At 40.2% G+C, this 21,995-nt stretch overlaps 1 protein-coding gene across 4 annotated transcripts in view; it reads right to left on the reverse strand.

Moving 5' to 3' along the window:
* svp (COUP transcription factor 2) overlaps window positions 1-21,995 on the reverse strand; it is a 189,712-nt gene that overhangs the window by 55,887 nt on the left and 111,830 nt on the right. For 2 of the 4 annotated variants that reach the window (XR_015532726.1, XR_015532725.1), the window contains exon 6: window positions 11,105-15,552. The exons of the other annotated variants lie outside the window; for them this stretch is intronic. The gene's annotated coding sequence lies outside the window, so the exon portion shown is untranslated. The remainder of the gene's footprint in view (window positions 1-11,104; window positions 15,553-21,995) is intronic. 4 annotated transcript variants of the gene reach the window in all.

A 21,995-nucleotide genomic window follows, 5' to 3' on the forward strand; every position in this document is an offset into this window, starting at 1 on the left:
CAACATTCATCTTCCACACACATCTTCAGTGCACGTCGCAAACAATGCGAATAATAAAGGACACTTTCGTCCCTAACTGACACATGAAGGGGGGGGGGGGGGTGGACTGCAAGAAAGAAACAGTGAATTAGTTTTTGTTTACATTAAATTTAGGTGCAAAAACGAGACGCATTGCACCTGAGAAATCTGTTTGTACGACTACAAAAAGACAAAGGTCTGTCGACACAGACCTAAACAGATTTGTGCATTACAGTTAGTCTCCTACCAGCAGCAAGGCAGACTGTTACAGCTGCAGCTGCAAAAACCTATTTATACCCAGAGTGAACGTTGCCTACTATTTTTTTTATTTTCTGCCATCGATTATGCCAACAACGCGGTAGCTTGAAATTGTGAATGAAAATTATGACGCCACTTGTCGTGGTCTTCTACAACTAAACATAATATAGGCCTATATTTAACATGATGGTTTGATCAATAATTTCAGATGCATGGCGGACGTTTTAAGACACCCCCGCCCCAGTTCAGTCTCAGATTTCGCGGTAAGAATGTGAAGAGCAGGATGTGTTTGCAAAGGCTTACATGTTACTGACTTTTCGACATAAATTGGGTCCATGAGTGCGGGAAACTCAGATTTTGCTGAATCATTACATTCGTGCACTGGAGCTTATGTCATTCATTTCACAAATCTCAGATGAAAATCGTATTAATTTCTGTAACGACTGACCTTGGCTGTTCCAGCTACTCTCAGATAAACTGAAGGCAAACTCCATGCACGTGGTATTGCCTGCGAACGTAATTCAGGGGCGTATGATGACGGCAAAGTTGCCGTACGTAATCTCACGGCACTATTCCGATAAATGTGGTGCAGGTGACTGTACATCGCTACCACGCGACAAGCATGATCGATCTCCGACGAAGACTGAAACCGCGAAGCGCCCAATTACAAAGTAGAAGAATGAAAACGTCTATATTCTGGGGTGCTGCATCGTCCAGTCTGATAGAAACTGACGGACGTTTCATAGGTCCTTACTGCCTCCAACATCAGAGCAAAACGCTGTCCACCGCACCGATGATATTGTCTACATGTGCTGATCAAACGTTTGTTGATTTGTTGGGCACGTGGTGGGCATCGGACTGACAGGTTTTGATTCCTGGAAGACGACAGGACGTAACACTTTGACCACAGAGCCGTCCAACCATACGGAACAGATCACACCTTATTAGCTGTAAAGTGACCGGAACTTGAAGCAAGCTGGCCACCAGCCGATAGTGAAATCTCGATTCGGAGCGTAACTTGACTCAAGCCACAACAAATCTCATTCGTTTATTGCAATTCAGTACAGTATAGTGTATGCAATTCGAGGAACGTTCGAATGAGTCAAGTCTGTCTACAAAGTAAATAACTATGAAAACGTTTCGCGTTACAGCACGCATAACAAAGGAAATTACCGACATGTGATTATGAAGTACAACAAAGAAAGTTCCCACGGTCCAGCTAGGTGTAGGTAGAATCAAGGTCTTGTGCATTAAAGTCAACAGACTAAACCAAGCATTATAATCTCGCGGTCCTCTTCCACGTTTTATGCAGACAAACCCAGTTTTAGAATTGCAGACGATGCGAGGCCCAACATGTCCCAGTTTAAACATATTTCAACTCTAGGAGACATAAGTTTGACATGTCCACACTGCACGATTAATTGCAGAAACGGCTGTAGATTCTTCAAATGTGGAGACTGGTTGATACTCTGTTTAATTAATAGCCCTGCTTCGAATATGTGTAAACAGCGATTACCGAAATATAAACGTGACTATCAATTGTGAACAGGGTACAAAAATAATGTTCCAATTTGGATGTGAATCCCAGAATTTGTCAGGAGGAACTGTGGAAACTCTCAGAAGTCAAAAATTCAAACTGGATACCTCCCGAATGAAATTGCAGATTGAACTGCAATGAAAAGGGTTCAATCTATGTAACTCTACTAGCAGAAGTCCTTGAGATGGTAACGCAAACTCAAGAGAAGAAACCATCCGAGTTTTAAACAACCAGAAGTTTCACTGCCTTACTCATAAGAGGCCGCCATTGGACACTATCCTGAGCCAGTTCAGTCTAGTTCACCACCTCCACCCTATTACCTTCAGATCAATTGTAGTAATATTGTCCCATTCGAGTACACTTGTAGGTCTTCAGATCTTTCCACTTTCGGTTAAAAAAATTAAAAATTTTCATATCTCGCATTTCGTCTTCTTTGATTTAATCATCCTAATAATGTGTTTTACTACGCTCCTAATTATGATTGTTGATAAAATAAAGTTGAGAAAGGTGTTGTCATATTTATATCTTGGACAATTTAAAGGCGAACCAAATAAACCGATGAAGTGTGTATTTGCTGGAACACTCAGACTGTTGAATCTCAGCGCTCAGAATGCTGTGCCAGGACGTTGGATGAAATATTAAAGACACCTTTCATGGCACACAAGCCAATGCAGTTCGTACTGGAAAAAGTTCTCACAGGTCATAGTCAGTGATCAGTGAATTCCAAGGATTTGCTGTAGTTCTAGGAATTTTATGACACACAGAACTAATGGATGGCTGTAAGGATTTTGCTAGATATGGCGGAAATAATAACACATAAGCTTGAGAAATAAGATGTTGTGTCGACTACCAAGCTTTTGGCGTATCGCAATTTGAGAACCACTTATGTAAATTGAAGCGGAATAAATTATCTGGTGGTCACTTTTCCAAGAAGTGAATATGTGTGTGTGTGTGTGTGTGTGTTCGGTCAACTAAAATGCAATGGCAGAATTACAATGAAAGAACTGAACAAATTACATGCTGCACCGCAACTGGATGTCGTATTTTCGTAATTTCTGACACATTACGTTCTGGGCATACGTACATCTTTCTGACCTGTCGTCTTCATAAATACCCAGTTCCAGAATCATATTAACGGCTAGTGGTGTAACTGTGATCTCCCTTGACCAATGTATTGTTACCGGTAGTTACATTTCGGTTCGTAACCTTGAACAGAATCTGTACCTCTCAGCAGAAGCAAAACTACGTATATGTGGCTTGGGTTCAATGACTTCAGTTTATCGTCATTTGACGAAAGTGCTAAAGATCCTTCCTTGCAAAAAGAACATTAGAAGGAAAATGGCCATTGTGTAGTTGCAAAAAATACTTCCTTTTAGCTGAATTAATCGAATGAAGTGAAGGGACATTTCCAGATGAAATACCCACATGACAAAATGTCAACACGAAAACTTTACATTATTCGTAATAATGTTCTTCCACCGGGATAAGACACACAACAATACACATTAACGATTATAAATAATTATTAACGTATGTAACCTTGGCGTTGTGACAAGCATCTGAAATGATATCAGTTTTTAGCTGCGCCCACGTACGTTCAAATAGCTAAAGTTATATTTTCTGAGAGAATTTCTGAACATCCCCCAACACTGAATAAGCACCATACAACCTAAATGACATTCTATAAGAAACAGAATTCCATACTTGAATAATCTTCGTATCAAAGCAAAAGAAGCACATAATTCCCTCGACTTCACCATAGGGTACAAGATACTTCTGGTGGGTGTCGTTAACACTGTAATTTCGAGGGCTTCTAGAAGAGGCAACTTGAGAGCTTTACACATTAATCTGGAGTTATGAAAATTGAAGGAATGTTTATATGCTCGATGTCCCATATCGGAACAAAGGAATATTTCAATAATTAATAGATATACATGAAGTTGTATGATGCAGTTGGGTTCATAACTTTCCGACATTAAATTGTATAAACTTTGGGCTGACTTTTTGTTTAGTTTAATTCTACAAGTGGTATCATGATAGCCATTCTGTGGTCGTTCCGTTAAACCCACCGTCCCGTTAATTTTTGAAGCAGGTTTCTGCACGTGAAGTCTTTAGTCACGGAATTCCCGTCTTTTATGTCAGTACTACCAACACTATATTGTTGGATGTAGCTTAGCTTCACGACTCGTACTAACAAGCAATAAAATCACAGCCTATTCCATCAGCAGTTACCAGTGAACACCTGCTCATAATTTATAATCTTTCCAATTCTGTATTTTTACCATTTAGGTGTCTCCATACCTCTTAAATATGTTAAACTCGGTATGTCTGTTCATAACCTGCGATGCGAGAAGATAGCTCTGTTATGCCAAAGGAAATACAAACAAAAATTCCCTGATATTGCATCCTTCCTATGGATCGTTCTTTCACTGCAACTCTTGACTCAACCGAAACAAAAGAATGCAGGCTTAGTATGACACTTGTATACAACCAAACTCCAACAATTCCAAATCTGTCAGTGTTTGAAATGGGTTACTCAAAAGAGAAAATTGTTAGTGTGTTCTTTTTAAAGATAAAATAAAAAATCACATAGGATTATACGCAAATCAATCGAATTAAGAAAGAACAATTAGTGAGATAATCACATAAAATAAAACTGCAAGAGTATCAAATTATTCATTTGTCATTCACACATGAAAATTATGTTCGAGGTCACATGCATACACTTCTCAGATTTTTAAAGTCTTGTGTTTAAAACAGTAGCCTAAGATGGTAATAACCAAAGATTAGCGTCGGACCTCAGTTTTGTCTGAATCTCTTTCCTGTGAAACTGGTCTGTGCTTAAAAGTAATATTCGTGGTAAATATGTGACTCAAAAATGTTCACCTCTGGTTTACTAGATGCAGAAATGTAAAATATACACCGAATGACAAAAAAACATTCCAAATTATCTCAGCTGCTGCATTCTGGCTCCTTTTGTAACACGTCAGATATCCCAACTGTAGTCCAGTTCTCACAGAATCCTGCTGCATGGATCACTTAATCTGAATCTTAAACCCTTCTGTGCCCTTCCTTCGCGATGCCCAACGAGATAAGTCTTGTGGCGTTTCAAAGACGTTCAACGGTGACAATTACGAACCGATATTAACGGTCGCTTATGCGCCAATTACTAATTTTAAAACATTTCTATATTCGCCTTCCTTCAATTGAAGCCAAAGTAAAATTGCCTTTGTGCCTAAGCAACACGCCATGAGTGCGTATATGAAACGTTGAGGTAAAGCTCCACGTATTATCTGGTTACTAAATTAGCCTACTTCATGTTCACGCAGGTTTATCCCTGGGGAAACGGCTAATGGCACTAGACGAATAAGTTGAACGAAGAACTATCCGGTTCACGAAACGTGACAAGGAATAACTAGGCCATATATCGTAATTCATAACTGAACTAAGCGCCTCGCCATGCGGAGGTAACAGTGTGAAGAGGTAAAGTTCCGCGCATTCTTAACTTGGGCACAAAGTGGACGTGAGCGGCCAGTTGGCTTCCCGTTCGTGCAACTCCTGAGGAAAGAACCATAGCTTCTGTTGGAGAGCGGGATACGTGGGCCCCCAAGAGTAGGACTGGACGTTAAAAAGGCCCCAGAGACGCTGTAATTAAGCAAAAACGAGAGGGGGGAAAGATGCTTTCACAAATCATCCAGTGTCATGATATTCACTCCGCGTTACATACTGACATAAGATGTTTTACGGTACGCTTTTTCACTTTCTTTCAGGTGGTTGCCAACGTTTCAGAGGAATCTATCGCCTCAATATTTAGAACTGAAATGTTGGTAATCACCTGCAATACACGGCGCCACAACCCAGAATACCTCATGAGGACACGATGCTGAAACTTGGAACATTACGCTTATATCCTGTGAGAAACAGTTTAAAGCTTTTCTTCAGGTCGTTTTATATTCTTTTAGAGTTCTTGCTTTCCAAATGGTCACAGTTCTTACAAAATGTAAAAGAGAGAAATTTGGCGTGTACTCACTCTCACGTAATAAATTAGAAATCACAGCGTTAAAATTATAAATAAAAGTATAATGGGCATTATTTGTTCAAAGAGTGCAATCACTGGATATGAAGGAAAGCTGATCATTCTTTGTAAAAATAATGCATAAATCACGTTGAGCTGTGTTCCAAAACGATAAGCAAAATAATTAATGAATGAACAAGGACGAATTTCGGAACGTCTGGAACACCTGATACGTTTTGATTTGCATCATATTCTTCATAAGGTGTAATGGAACACGGCTGGACTTCTCAGAACCATCAGAAATACGATTGAAAACATCGGTTTGCTCATTTGCGTGGGTCCTTACGTAACGAAGAAGGAAAGCGTTTGATTTGCTCACCGACTACCATAATCAATGATGTCATTCTTGTCATCATCAAGTCCCAAGCTGTGAGGGACCTCACACGTTGCAAGCCAAGTCTCCTGCAGACAGGAATAAAAGTGGCCTTCTAATGAAAACCGGTCTTTTTGATATTCCCCAGGACAATTCCTTTGTCAATGTGTAGGCTGTTAAAGACGCTTTCAAACTGATATACAGGAAGATAAATTATACCAGCAAGCAGATATGAAAAAGAAAATATCTTGCGTCATTATGACTAAAATAATATATAAATTGCCCCATTCTCTTTAAGTTCTTCACTCTGTACCAGACATGTAGACGTTCTTTTAAAGTGAGGTACAAATTCTGTTTGAATTCAAGTTTGCCAAACGCGTTTAGACCCCCATCGGGTCATCATCGGTGCCTGTATATTTCGTTCTAACTTATGTAACAAAACGAAGTCATAGAACTGTAAAACGCCAGAATCTGTATCAGATTATACGTTAAAATTTGTTTTAAAATTCGTAATTAAATACCAAGTACACTTTCTTGAGTACGTCTGGATTACGTATCTTGTATCTTGAGCTATTAATGCACTGTATGTTCAATTCACATGTTGTCTACTAGTTACAGAGTGACAACTATGAGAATTATAGACAATCATTGCAAAGCTCATAAATGTTACAAACAATGGAGGTCTCACAACAGAATGTGATTTACATATCTTTGTGGCGTTTTAAGCAAAAAAGGTTTATTACTTAATATCTTGCCAGCAATTCATGAACAGTAATTGTGATGGCCAGACTTTTGTTGCTGCGAGGTTATTATGTTTCATTAACGTTTTAGCGGTCTCTAGGAAAATTCTGCGTTAGTACTCTGAAGCAGGCAAATTCAGCTTCCTTGCAAATCACCACAATCAGCCTGTCTTGTATTCGACTCGTCAGTAAACTAAAAGCTGTTTGTTGTAGCAATGAATTATACCGAAGGTATACACAAAAGAATGGTGCGGTTTCAAAAGTTAAACTTTTGAAACCGCACCATTTTTTTTTGTGTATATCGTGTATTTGCTGATGATGATGGTGGGTGAGATGACATGTCAGGGAAAATGTAAGGAAAAACAAAGATGGTAGCAGGTAAGCTTTCAGATTCTCACGGCGGCGAGTATGAATATGGCATGTCTGTTTTCTGGGGCTTTGCGCCGTAAAATATTCATCACCCTGAAGAAGGCTTGAAGAACCTCTAAAACGTAGGCAAACTTCAACCATGCTACACGGTGCAACAGCCCAGAAGCAAGACATGGTAAAGATACTAGAAGTTTGTTTCTTTGCTGTCTTTACTCTGTGATTCATGGACTCCCGTTGGCGACTTGAATGCTGAAAGAATGCCAAAGCCTCATTGTGGAACTAGGGCTGTAAATCTGCCGGCAGTTTGTTCGTAAACTTAGGTTTGCAAGATGCACAGCTAGACTGAACTCTTAATAAGAGAGTTTATTTACCAAAAATCAAAACTTTCAAGAGGAAACCAACTGATTTATTTATGTGAATTGAAGAAGAGAGGGAGGCAGGTGTGTGGCTTTGGTTTGGAATGTTTCCTGGTTCGGATTCACTGCCGTTGACATTCCGTTTACAGCATATTGCAAGGGTGATGATCGCTTTCTTGACAGGTTTCTGTGGTAATGATTTGCCTATTAATCACTTGCATAATAATGTCCCTAAGCAGAGTAGCTTAAAAGAAATGTAGTTCAGGATATTACAGCTTGTTGAAATGTTCTGTAGAATACGAACGTTCTTACATTTGCATCTGAAACAGGAAACGACAACCTTGGCAGGTTCTCTTACTTCCCAACTCCCACTCTCCGCCAGTGTTTTGTTTTCCTGTTGTTGCTGTTTATTTTTATTTTATTTCACACTTTTTTTTATCTTCTCCTTGTCTTATTTTCATTGCCCGTTCTCATCATACAAGTATGCAATTACCTGAGGACTCAAGGTTAAGTAGGAAATGTTTATGAGCTGGTGTAATACGTACAATCGCTGTAACTGCCGACTGAACTCACTTGCAAAAGAACTGGGCAAGCATTGTGTCTAAACACGCAAGTTGAAGTGAAAAACGTGTTTAAAATACTGTTCTGATGGCTGAAATTCGATTGTCGGCTACTTCCGTGTAGCTACAGACGAAGTTTTGTACGGAGGCTGATCTTAACTAGGGCAAGAGTCTAAAAGACGTGGGGTGAAGCTTCCGAGGCGCAATATTATTTACGCAGTTTCATTGGACCTTTGACGACGCTTCGTGAAAATTTTCGCCAGTTTCCTTGCATCCATGGCAACACTATCGAGATTTTGTTTAGATGAACTCTTGTGTCTTCAATGGCGATGTCAGTTTAGCAGGACTAAGGATTGTGCAACTGTTTGTTAGTCTCCGATAAATTGCTTTTGTTCTTTAACGATGTGGATGTGTAATTAAGCGGAAGAATTAGTGAAATTAGGTACGCTATTTTTGTCATCAACGGAAATAATTACTACCAGTGTCAGTATGTTACAAAAAAAAATTAAGTTAACACATGTTCACACAAACTGTAAAGTACCTAAAACCAGAAATAGTACTTTAGTAAATGAACCTGCTTAAAAATCCATAAATTGTTTTGGCATGGGATCTCATAATTCTCTCGCCTGTGGGTTCCCCTCCAAGCGAGCATTTGCCCTGAAAGATAAAACGTGAACTTTAAACTCACAGAAGACTTCTGCAATTTTGCACAACCGGCAAGCTCATGTCCCCCCCAGCAACTATTAAATGCACTCACTGAACCTTGTAACTGTTCCACCGCTAGAGTATAAATGTCGTGCTGTAGAATTCGTGGAAGGCGTTCCACTTGTGCTTCTTGAAATGTTTTCGATTTTTTGGTCTGTCCGTCCACAGACGAATCACGAAGGGCGTCAACGCCGACGGCATTGTGTTCCGAGACGTTTAGAGCAGTCGTTTGAGCTCTGATGCATTGTACATGAACTAAGAACGCATATCTGGACAAAATTCTTTTCAGTTACGATACGCGAAAGTTGTCTGGTCGTGTAAAAGGAAGGAATTATTTAAAAGATGCTGTTCACGGCAGAGACAATGAGCTTTTCCTTCGCCACCACATTGAGATGGTTCTGTGGCCCACCCTGCTTCTAGAATAGTCACCGGCAGTGATATCCTCGGTGGTGAAATCGGACGGAGAGTAAAGTTGACCACATACACCATTAATTCTAACAAACTTGGAACCTTGCATTCAATAATATTAATTTTGATAACTATGGAGGATATAAACTCACAATCGTGTTTAAATCCAGAGACATTTAATTTTAAACACTTGATAGTAAAAGAAATTCCACGTAGCAGATCCAAATAATACAGACAATTAAATAATGATAATATTCGACAACTGCTTGAATGTAAACTTTTCATTTGAGTATGCAGTGCAAGTAGAGATAAATACTAGCAGATTCTTATGAGAAAATGTGAAACTAGCAGAGAATCTAGACGTAGATGCGAGGATACTCTCAGGCTGGATCTGTGGGAGATAGGAGTTGAAGGAGACTGGATTTTGTTAGCGCAGGACAGGGTCCGGTGGAGGGCTTTGGTTAATTCGGTGATGAAACTTCGGATTCCGTAAGCCATCTTGTTTGTTAGTTAGTTAGCAAACATGTATAAGATGTACTTTAATTTTAAATGGCACCAACAAGTTTCCGGCGTAAAATGAGACGGAAGATGTTATCTAATCCACACGTAATATTTATTTCCCCGAGACCAATTTAAAAAAAAACACGGTCAAAAATAAATTCTATAATAATGTGACAGCTGTATCCTGTAGAATGCAGCGGAAGGATTGGCAGTCGCTTATCTGTTCAGACCAACCCCTTCAGTTTTTTTTTTGTTTACACCCCTCTTGCAACTCGACCTTCTCACCTCCAGTGGAGCAGGGGTACCGGAAATATAGGTTGGGGTTAATTGTCGTGATTCATGGCGCAGTGTCACAACTGCTTCTTACAAAGTTCCTTTATCTGTTTTATTTTTCTTCTTTTGTACACAGCCGGTTAGGTTAATGCGACAAAGCGCGGCTGATGGTGGTAATGACAGCCAACAAACACGGGGTTCAAGAGGGCAAATGCTTCTGCACTTGCTTCCTCATCACTGGCCTTAAACCATAAACCGGATTCGCCGTATTACCTGTTTGTCAACAGACGTGCTATGCCTATTTTGCGAGCAGTTGTAAAAGGTAGGGGCCTGGTAACTGTAATCCTTTATTCATGGCATAGCATGTAGAGAGGATGCCTACTGAACGCTTGCTGTGGCAAATATAATGGAAGACGGGACATTGGGCGTCCAAAGAGGAGATGGACACAATTCCTTTAGTCCCGTAACGGGTCAGCGAACTCTATCCTTAAATAGAAAAAGAATACAACTGAAATCCTTCAAGGGAACGTTCTTTTAACTGATTCCTAAGGCAGACAGTACAGATGAACAACAGAGATGCATTCGATATGAATAAAAGTGTTTTTGATTTTTCTTTATAACATTGAAATTTTGAGTGAAACACGTAATTTAATATGAGATCAAGATGTCATCAATTTCATCTGTGCCTCCGTTGTAATGAAATCTGATGGAAAGTATTTAAATAGACAACAGATGCAAATGATATGTGAAAAAATACACTCCGAAATATTTACCCAGTGTGACAAAGAGAAATTGTATCGCTAATCACGTTACACTCGTCAGAGTGACTCATCTTCCTGATGATGGAGGCAGCAAAAACTGCTGAAACGTCGGTACAGAAAACACGTGCTATATCCCACAAGAAAGTAATCTTCATGGAAGATGCCGTTAACCAAATAATGAAAAAATAGAAGTGAACGAACATGAAATAGCATAGACTGACCGTACTTACGTTTATTGGTTCTCTTTCCACATTTTCGTCTCCGAAAGCGAACGAATGCAATGTAATGAAGAGATGGGGCATGCCAGCACACGTTGCCTGAAGAGGAGCACCTTCACTGCCGTTCCTCATTACTTCCTTTCGCGTATCGTCATTTCCTTCCGGTTCATCTTTTCTCCTCAGTATCCCCCCCAAATGTACATCACGAATATACCTGAAGATGTCCGAAGTGAAACGTTACGGGCCCGAGTTGCTGGTTTTATTATTGGCAGAAGTGTACCGTGACATGTCAGATAAAGACCGCAGAGCTTATAATTGTGCTGCTTGGACGACTGAACACAATTCTCGTACCGTGCAGAGGGGGCTTCGTGATGGACTGACTGTCCGCGGCGTTCAGATCGCGTAGTCTGGGCACGTCAGTGTGTTTACTGCACATTTCAATGGGCTGTTAACTCGCTTACACCCTCACACACGCCACCACAGAGGTCTTGATTCACTAAAAGAATCACACCAGCCAGTAAACACTTTATCTCTCAACTGCGCGTGGTGTTACTCTGCTAATCCTCAGGAACTGCAAGGTCTCGTGTTGCTTAGTCATTCTCGTAACAACATTTATGCAGATTGAATCTGACTTTTCGTACAAAACTTCCGCAATTGTTGGCTTCACATGGAAATATATCAAAAGAGAGTACTTAAAAGCAAATTATGACAAGATGTTGGGGAATTTAAGTATGGATGTTATTGCTAGACCGTACGTAAGCAGTCTGTACATAACTACAAACTTCCGTTGACCATCAGCTGGACTTTTCCCTAATTCACCAGTAGCAGAAAATGGAGTGCAGAATTGTGCAAAAATTTGGACTTAATGATCAGTCGAAAAATTAAAATACGACTTCTTTCCATGATACCCACGATTGTTCGCAAACATACGTAATGCTTAATATGGAAAGAATGCTATTTCTAATATCCTAATAAAAATATACTACTTTATAGCATAAAGAAGTTCCTCCTTTCTACGTAAAGGCATGAGAAATCAAAATGTGATGATCAAATCACACAGACGTTGGCGAAACTTGCACTTCAGAAATTCCACGTCGAAAGCATAGCAGAGTACCTTAAAATATGCCGTGTCTTGTCACCCCCGTCCTCAGTACTACAGAGAGACAGACCCTCGTAGGTCGTAACCCACCGACTAGCATGAGAGGATTATGTTGTGCTTTGGGACTAAATCACTTCCTGGTAGTTTGCTCGCTGCTGCATGCTGTCGTAGTGGGTCCATCTTTAAGTGGGGCACTGGGTATAAGCATCCCCAAATTCAAATTAAGCGTCATTGTACATTGTGTTGACAAACTCAGTGTCCATAGAGACTGCAATGATCTTTAAAATAACCCCAGCATTGCCGTCACTCGTGCTTCAACATGAGTTTCGCTCTTCATTTGACGGTTCTTTAACAAATTTCGTCGGGGAAGGGAGCATTAAGATATCTCCGTTTATTTTATTGTCCTCAGTAGGGAAATGTTAGTGATGAGTTCGCGAGTGCATACATGCCATATAATTAGAATTTCCACAGAGGGTGAACTACTTGCATATCCATCACAGAGAATTCGCAAAATCTTCCAAAGGCCTATTGTGTTCGCGTCTGAGTAATCATATGCCTGTTATCACCGTAGGATATCAAACAGGAGGATTGCACCCCTTGAATATTATAAGCGATTACAAACCGTCACTGGAATATTTTTACCGTCGTAGCTTAACTAAGATAAGTTCGAACACAATATTTATCTTAAACAGATGCTTCAAATTATAGACTGGCCCCAAGTGATTCGTGGCATTACACGTTAACTTAATCACAATACCGATATCATGATTCTCAAGGCAGACAAGTGACCCTGTGTTTCTTCCTGTCAGCTTCTATCTACCTTGCTATTAAGACCCCCCCTTCCTGGTATAATCTTTCAACCTTGTGGGCGTATTCATCTTTAACTTCAGGGTTCCTTGTTTGACCTCCGCTGTTACAACCAACTCTCTCCCCCCGAACAAGACAAATAAACATTTGCAACCAACATTTCTTTCATGCAAAGGAACATTCGGAATTGTACAAGAGTCAGAGGCTTGATTACAGCATAAGTTGCCAAAAGACGGCAGATAAAATTATAAAGTGAGAAATCGATCATTAGCGACGTAGTGAGTCTGCATACGAAGATCTCTTTCACCCCCTTAACTCGTTCAGTTGTCAGCTTCAGACTTTGATGGTTACAAAACTGCAAGGTTATAGAAATCTGTCACTGTCGAAAAAGCGAATTTACTGAATACGCAAATAAAATTACATTTTTAATTGTTGGGTGCATTACGGCCTAGGTGCTAGGGTCCACAACACAAATATAAAAAAAAACGTCTTTCACACTAATACTGCAAGGAAGTTATGAAAATGTCAGCGAAGTCGAAATGCGATATAGTTTGAAATTACCATATACTGTTTAACATTTTTAGATGATGATCTAAAAAGAATATTTCATAGTTAAATTGACACATTATGACACGGGCAAGATAATGACAGTCCCTAATGAAATTTATGGTTTTGCGTTTACCAGTTAGTTAGATGTTTTGACTAGGCTGTTCAGAAAGCTGTTACAGTTTACAAACTGATAACTTATGACGAAAAGGTTACGAAAATGACCTTGAGCAATCCTTCAACGACACAGTTTAAAATGTCAGACCATACAACTGCTAAGTTCTTCAACAACATAGTTCGAGATTTTAGGCTCGGTAGTTCAGCGAGCTGTATTACCGGTAAGTCTAGTAAACGCCTGCCAGAATACACGGAGCTACAACTCAGAAGACAGCCATCCTCACTCTCGGCGCCGTGAGAACCTTAAATCTTACCAACCATGACTAATATATTCATTCTGATCTTGCATGTAGGTTTTTCAATGGGATTTTCTCCAGCACGAGAGTTATCATGATGGAATTGTTAAGAAAGAGTCCGGCGTGGTTGAATAAATCCTGCTACAATTACGAACACGGTCCCTATTAACAAAACGTGCCTCACCGGTGTCTCGATTGTGCTCTGTTCAGACGTAATAAATCTGAACTCCATAGCGCAGCACTGACAATTGTCCAGCCTTTGACTCCATATTCTTACGGATCTGTCCAGTTGCATCCCAAACGTTATTGTGCTACATTGCATGGACAGCGAGAGAGACAGCCATCAGACGTCCCAATGGAATTTGCTGCTCCGCTGATTCCCTCGTCATTGGCCGAGTACTTCTTCACGCTAGCCGCCATTCCGTTCCGACAGGGGTTGCGGTTTCAGAGGGGAAAAATAAGCTTCACCAAAGTTTGTGTTATTCATCTGCAGAGGAGAGATCAAAATGTGTTTCCGCGATGTGTGATGTCGAAACGGGCCCAGCTCAAGTGCGTACAAACTGTGTATCTTGCCTAATTTGAACAGTTCATAACATTTTGTTGTTGCGGTGCTTACAGCGATGTTTGTGGATGTGCGGGTAAACTCTCAGTCCGATGGCTTGTGTTTCACATATCTGACGACTATCACAGCGGTAGAAACGCCTGACATGCCCTGCAATATGCTGCCCGCCAAGCTTAAAAAATTACAAGGAGTCCTTTTCGTATAAAATGAGTTCGGATGTCAGCTCTATAATAATCCTGCTTCTGAGAATGTTTTCGTGTTTCCATTAGGTTTATCATATTGATTCTTCGTCTGTGTTTTTGTGTTAGCGCTTCGGTTAATGGGAACGTCTCCGGGTTAAATTGACATTTCGACATGCATGACAACACGTGTCACGTGAGAGACATATTGCTCAGGGTGTTTACAGAATGACCTCATTGATCTCACCAAACCGGTTGGCCATAATACTTCACAACTGTTGATATTAAACATCTGCAGTGACTTACTCGAATCATTGTCCACCCCCGGCGATATGCATAAAAATCTTTAGAGTTATGCGCACAGCAGTACATAAATATGTTGACAACTCAACTTTCAAAGTTACAAGAGATTTACATAATATATTTTTAACATAATTCAGTTTTCCCGCTCAAGACGTGTTTGTTGGTAACACCATTCTGCTACTAGTGTCATCAGCTGACATCATTTACTAAATCTAGTATCTCATAAACGTCAGAAATTTTAGGCTCTTTATACGTACGAGGTTCAACTGCATGAAGAAACAGAAATACTGCATTTTAGTTTTATCGCTTGTAATTCCTGTTGAGTTCAAAGTCTATGAGTCAAAGATCTGCCCAAACACCCCAAATACGTTCTTTGTCTAGACTACTCGTTATACCCAAGGGGCGATTTTAAGGAATTTAGTAATAGTAAGAATATAATTTAATATCGTTCATGACTGCAAAAGAAGATCATATCGACTCATCTCGCTGGGGGACACGACGTCCGCCCTTCAAAAGTTGGGAGTGAGTCCTGGTCTGGGGTCCACACTTACCTGAAACAAACAAAAATAGAACAAATTAGGTTTTGTTTACTGCAACATATGAATAAAGCGTGAAAACAAACAGCAAGAGAAAACTAGCCTGTGATTTGAAAACTTATCGAACGACGTAAGGGTACGTGGAATGGAAATATTAGAATCGAACTTGGGGGGAAAGAATAATTCTAGAGGTTTCGATGTGGACTGAGTTGATCCGTGATTGAGTTCATGGGCTGTTGCCGATTTCAACCGTAAGATCTGCTTCCAGAACTGGGAGGAACTGTGTGAAAAAATGTGTATGCGCTGAATGTGCCTACTTTCAAGGGGATCAGTCTTCCACTCCTGTGCATGTTATCACAGATTGTGTCTCGGTGCTTTGGTAGTAACGCGTACGTTGCTGCATTGTGAATAAATTTGCTAAATTTTATGCCCGCCTTGAACGGTCTTCACTGTTAAAAGCCTCGAACTGAACTAGACAAGATCTAAACATATCACAAATGATTAAGATGAAAAGGAATGACACTTCATTTATCAGAGTACTGTGCCCAGTTTACCTTGACTAAAGACGGCTTTATAATCTACAGGTAACCGAGAATGTCATGGAATAAAACACCAACTGTTTCTGGCCTGAAGCGCTTTGCTGCACATGGAAAATACACGAAGTGATGATGCCGGGATTAGTGAAAGTCTTTTTTTATATTTGAAAGCAATTTGAATTGCAATTGGATTAAAGCGCAATTATTTGCAGGGAACGTACGAGTTCAAATTAACTATAGATACGGACGCCGAACACGCGAACTTGAACCAATGAACCAGCTTCACTCACACAGCAGCTTCATTGATTGCTGTGCGTTATCTCGAGGACACTGTTCCTCCAGTATTTGCCGGAGTACCTGAACGGCGACAGGGCGAGAACAGCTACCATTCCGTGCATCATCGGACCACGTACACAGAACGCTCGACTCCAACACAGCGAGTGCTACTTCCGGCTACAGTAGGGTTATAGTAGGCATAGAGCTCAACATGTACGCGTTCCCTAAGCAAATGTCCCTTCGAATGTTCATTAGAATAAAAATACAATAACATCCATTCGTCATTCCATTCGTCTTTCTTAGACCCATGTTCACAAGCACCTGACAATTATGTTCACCGATTAGCAAAATTAGATTCAATGTATACCAATATCTTGTTACGTGTCACAGCAGAGACATGTAACTTTTGCAGTTTATAATACTGTTGTAACTCTCATTCTTAATACGGTAATTAGGCTATTATTATACCTCTTGGTGGTCAAGGCAATAGCTAAAGGCTGGCTGTAGGCAGGAGCAGGATTGTTTTTTAAAGTGTCACTGCTTCCAAAATGGCCTCGGGCCCACCCAAACTTCTTAGTTGAAAACTATGGTGTTAAGGAGCGAAACGTATTTCAAAATAACAATAATAATGAGCCAAATTTAAGATTTGGCTTAGTTTGTGTCACTATACAATGGAATTAAAAATAATCATTTTAATGCCATCAAGTAGAATCCATTTAAGGCAGTCTTCTTCTTCCGGATTCTAATAGGACGAATGCTGATATCGAACCTTCCTTTTCGAAACACTAGTCGGCCAACCACAAACAGAAACATCGGCGGACTGAGCCACACTTAAATATTTTTTTTAAAAAGTACAAAAAGCTGTAATAACTGGCTTTAATTCTGCAAATACACGCAAGAAATCTTCGCGATCGCAACCCGTGTTGAAAACCAGCACACCATTGCTAAAGCTCGGTGAGTTATTCTGTCTGAGAAATTCGGTGTTTACATTTACAGTAATTCTCTGTATTTCTTCGCACGCAGACTCGTGATTTCAGTTATGCCACTCTTGTTGTCGTCAGAAACATTTACTGGAGTGTACTGCAAGGCTAGTTGCCTGGCTTCATGAGAGTAACCTCAGGACCCGTGTAAACCATACACTTGACTACCAAAAATAATAGCTTCAGTTAACATTTATGCCTTTGTACTTCATTTAGATGTTACAGACTTGATAAGAGACGCGGTGTAGGGGACACCCCCCCTCCCAAACCACGCACAGTGGAGAATGGGGCGAGCGTAGGGTAAAGACCGAAGTGGGGGGGGGGGGGGAAGGTTAATCTCTGGCCCGGAACAACAAAGTTTCATCGTTAAAACCGATTGCAGCAGCCACCCAGCTACACCACCGAGTGTTTTCAGAGGTAGAAAAAATCTACTATCGTATCTGCAAATGTACAGCTATCACAGCTTTCCATAAGAGTGCAATTTTAATTTATTTTTGGTTGTTAAAAACTGTATCCCTAAGCTTCTGATTAAGTGCATGTTTAATTAACGTTTTGATACATTAATAAATTATTGAATTAAACGTCATGATCAAAAACATGGGGTCGTGCCAGAAACATCCTCCGGTGAGACTTGTCACAGGATGGGAACACTATTAAATATTTAAGTAAGCCCGAACTACAGCTTCTTTCTCGAGAAACAATTCTAGAAATGGAGTATCAGTGCACTCAGAGAAAGGACTGCAACCAAATAACGTGTATGATCGCAGAAATAGCGACAAATATGTTATTAACAAATGACATCTGCAATTTGAGGTTAGAAACACTTATATTCAGAGTGATTTCTAGAAAGAAAACATGGAAATCCGAGTACGATCTGTCACACTATATACGTTTTACAATACAAGGAAATTAGAATTAACGATGATTTTCCAAAATGAATAGTTTAGTCCTCTCAATCGGTGGTTCAGATTCGGGCCCCGGTAAAGAATGGAGACGTTTGGGATAAAAAACAGTAATTAGTACGTATAGATTACACTAAGCGACATGGTATTAATTGATTTAAGAACGGGTTTTCAGTTGCCGAGGTTGTATGGCCTCAAACGATCGGAAAGCAGGCAGGGACTTCCGAATAAGCCGGACTGATAACTACTCGACCGTGACGTTCCGTTGCATCTATCAAAACAAAAAACATAATTTAAGACAGCGAGCAAAAGTATTGCCAGTACAGTTTTTGTAGCAGTGCTGGTGTTAAGTAGCAGCCTACCTGTGGAAGCAAGAGGTGGTTTAAAGATGCTAATTTATTTCGACACAGGAGCTGAAGTGTCCTAAGGGACTGTTTTCGCGGAACATACAAGCAGTGATGACGGAACTCGGCGCAATTACATTAACGACACGCAATGAGGTTGCTAAATCTGCTCCAGCTACGTTCACCCACCAGATCAGTGACTTCGGTGTTTTGACAATGATACGCTATTAGGGCCTTTCATCATGTCGAAATTACGAGATTAACATCATACGTTCATATGAATACCTGGGTTGTCACCGCACAAAAATCATGCACTCAAAAGGGGCACATTGCTAATGGAGATATAGAGTTTGGCTGACATACTCGTAGATTACTCAATCTGAAGCTGAGTATTAAATTTGATTTAACACATCAACAGGTAGTTTAACTTATTGGTGCCCCAAATTTAAAGTTTGAAATCATGAAGACATACAAAAGTCAAAAATAAAAGTATGTCTAAGTATTTTTACAGACGTTACCTGCGCACAATGCCACTGACAGGAAAAACTGTCTTATAAAAAATTCATAGTTTGTATAACCGGTTATTGATAACAGCTCCAGGCTCCTGGCTCGTCCATTCCGTCAACACAACAATTAGGAACAGGGTATAAAACTGAATTCAAGTACCATTATCACATTGAATTTAGTATTACTGCCTATGTCTATATGCATTGTGTGCCAAAGGCGGAACTAAGTATATAATTGTATGGATGTTGCTAATATAGATTACGATTATTATGTATTTTCGCTTCGGCATTATCCACTGTGTTGTTTACACAATTTTTGAAGTTATAAAAGATTATGAGCCTACTTCTTGAATCCGTTATGCAAGCTGTCTTCATCACAGCATAGAGGCATTTGAAGACGGTCAACTTTTCTGCTTTTCGGAGACAGACAGTAAATTAATGTACCACAATTTTTGTCGTGTGTCGGACCGGTGTCCAAGTGTAACAGGGCGGTTTACAGGAAGTAAAAATTTGTTACAAACAATTTCTCAACCAGTGTTCAATACACCTCTCTAGAGATGATCTTTTTAAACAACGTGAACTCCGTCAATAACTTACACCACAGTTAATGTTGCATTTAGATGGCTGCGGTCGTATGTTGCAACTGTAATTTTAAATATGACAATGAATTAGTGAATTTCCGAGTTTTGTACCCTGTTACTTTAATTTTTTTCAACAAACGAAATGTGTTGTAGAATTAAGTAGTTTTGTATCAGCTGATCTGCCGCAAAGGATCCATTTTACCCTGGTTAGGCGCCTTCTCACTGTTCGTTTACTGTGAAGATGATTATTTCTGCTCGGGGTAAATGTTTTTAGGAGACGTAGTAGCATGGAAGACAGATAATACGAGGAAAAGCACGAGTGTGAGAAAGCACACAGGAAAGGGAGCGACCACAACGTGGCGGAGAGGTTAGTGTAGTTTAAATTGAAACCTTATCTGCTCCGGCCTATGGGTGCCTTGCGACAAAAGCTCATCCGTGGGTCAGCTTCATGCCAGAGGGTTTTAGAAAGAGGCAGAGATTGTATGAGTGTTGGAATTAGCCTAGTCTACTCCGGCGCATGGTGTATACATGTAAGCCTGTTTATCATGTGGTACCTGTAAGAGCGACACATATACACATGAAAAAAATCTGGGATGTGATGGTCGCAATCCAATATTCACATCTTCATCGCCGTGAGAACCTCGAATCGCAAAATAAACGGCTTCCGGAGTCCATTATTTATTTGGGTGGATGACATATGTGGTTATATTTTTGCAATGTAATCTAGAAATCTAAACGTAACTAAAAGACTCCTCATTCTAGAATGCATATAATATTTACCTCCACACCGTCTCGTGGAGTAGTGCACAGGTATGGAGAAACTTCAATCGAAGGAAATTATAATGCCGGATAAAATTCCAGACCGTGTATTCAAATAAAATTAATTTGAAGGTAAAGTTGCCCCTGGTGAATAACTACGCTCCACGTCATACAAATATATAAGATAGTGAATATATAGCTCCACGTATTCTTAACCCCCACAATCATAGTATTAGATTCACGTCCCGCTTAGTAATCGGAAATATTTGGGTTAGATTTTCTCTTCTGGGATTCGATATGTTGAGCTTTTTCATGGGTATCCTCAGTCTATCCGGATAAAAGCATGGTTGTGTTTAATATATGCCACGACCACTTCCATCTCCTACCCAATTCATTATTCACAACTCCCTTACCATTCGATGCAATACAGTCTGTGAAGCTACGAAGGCATTGTTAAATTACCTCCCCAAATCCTGCCCGGATACGCGATTCAACTATTCAGAAACTGAAGCTTTGTGTGACAAAATGTTCGGGTTGTATGGTGCTAAATACGGTCTACTGCATGTCATTGTAAGGGTCACACATTTACACTGGAACACCCTTGTTCCTTCTTAATTCGATAAGCTGCTGTAGATCTAGAAGACGAGCCATAATAAGCCGGTAATCCTGTGATTGGAGCAGGCCCTGTGTTACTTTAGCGTTAAATGCCATCAGAGGAGCCGGGCTAAATAAACCCATTAGGAAGACCGATAGAAGCTTTATCTGCCTCACCTTCTGGACCAAAGAAGGGTAACGGAAAATGGTGGCGCGGGGGGGAAGGGGCCGGTGCATGTTTCATGACATTTTTTTATCCGAGTTGAGAGCGAAATTGGGTGCAGGAGTGTAATTCCTACCTCTCTTGTTGCTATTATCCTTATCTGATTTGACACTAAAGTTCAGAGCGATCTCCGCTGTCTTTCCCTTAATTTAAAGCACAGGACCCCGACGTGTTATCGGTCATCTTTCGGTTCTGGCTTCAGACGTCTCATGGCCATTCCAGGTCCCGCCTCCAAAATACGTCTCGTGCTTTGCTTGCTATTGTTTCTGTTGATGACCTTATTAAGTGAGTTCACTTTGCCAAAGGAAGAGAGATTCTGCTGTGCAGATACGAGTTTTATGATGTGGATTTTGAAACAACTTAAAGTAAAAATTCGATATTATCAACGGTCGCTACCTGTTGTTTACTCAACTGTCAGTTACCAGCAGTGAATTTTGACACAGGTGTGTCAAATAGATACGTATTTATGATATCCACGTTGAATTTGTGATTCTGTTGGTGGGGGCGTCCAAACCAAACCAAACCAAACCAATCAGTGTTACATTATGAAATAACGTGTGGCTTCTTAGCGTAATTTCCTGATCTTAGAAGGAGAAAGGCTTTGTGTGATGCACGTGGATCCGTGTCTGTTCCCTCCTACATCGTGAACCGCTTGACGGACTTTCACAAAACTTGCTACGAAAATCATGCTACCAAAGACCAATCCCTTCCTTAGTATTTTGATAATATTTTAGCTCTATATGGGTAGTGCTAACGT

Source organism: Zootermopsis nevadensis, unplaced genomic scaffold, assembly GCF_977971745.1.
Source record: "Zootermopsis nevadensis isolate Lab colony 2312 unplaced genomic scaffold, Znev_1.0 Znev_ptg000061l, whole genome shotgun sequence".
Classification (NCBI taxonomy): Eukaryota; Metazoa; Arthropoda; class Insecta; order Blattodea; family Termopsidae; genus Zootermopsis; species Zootermopsis nevadensis.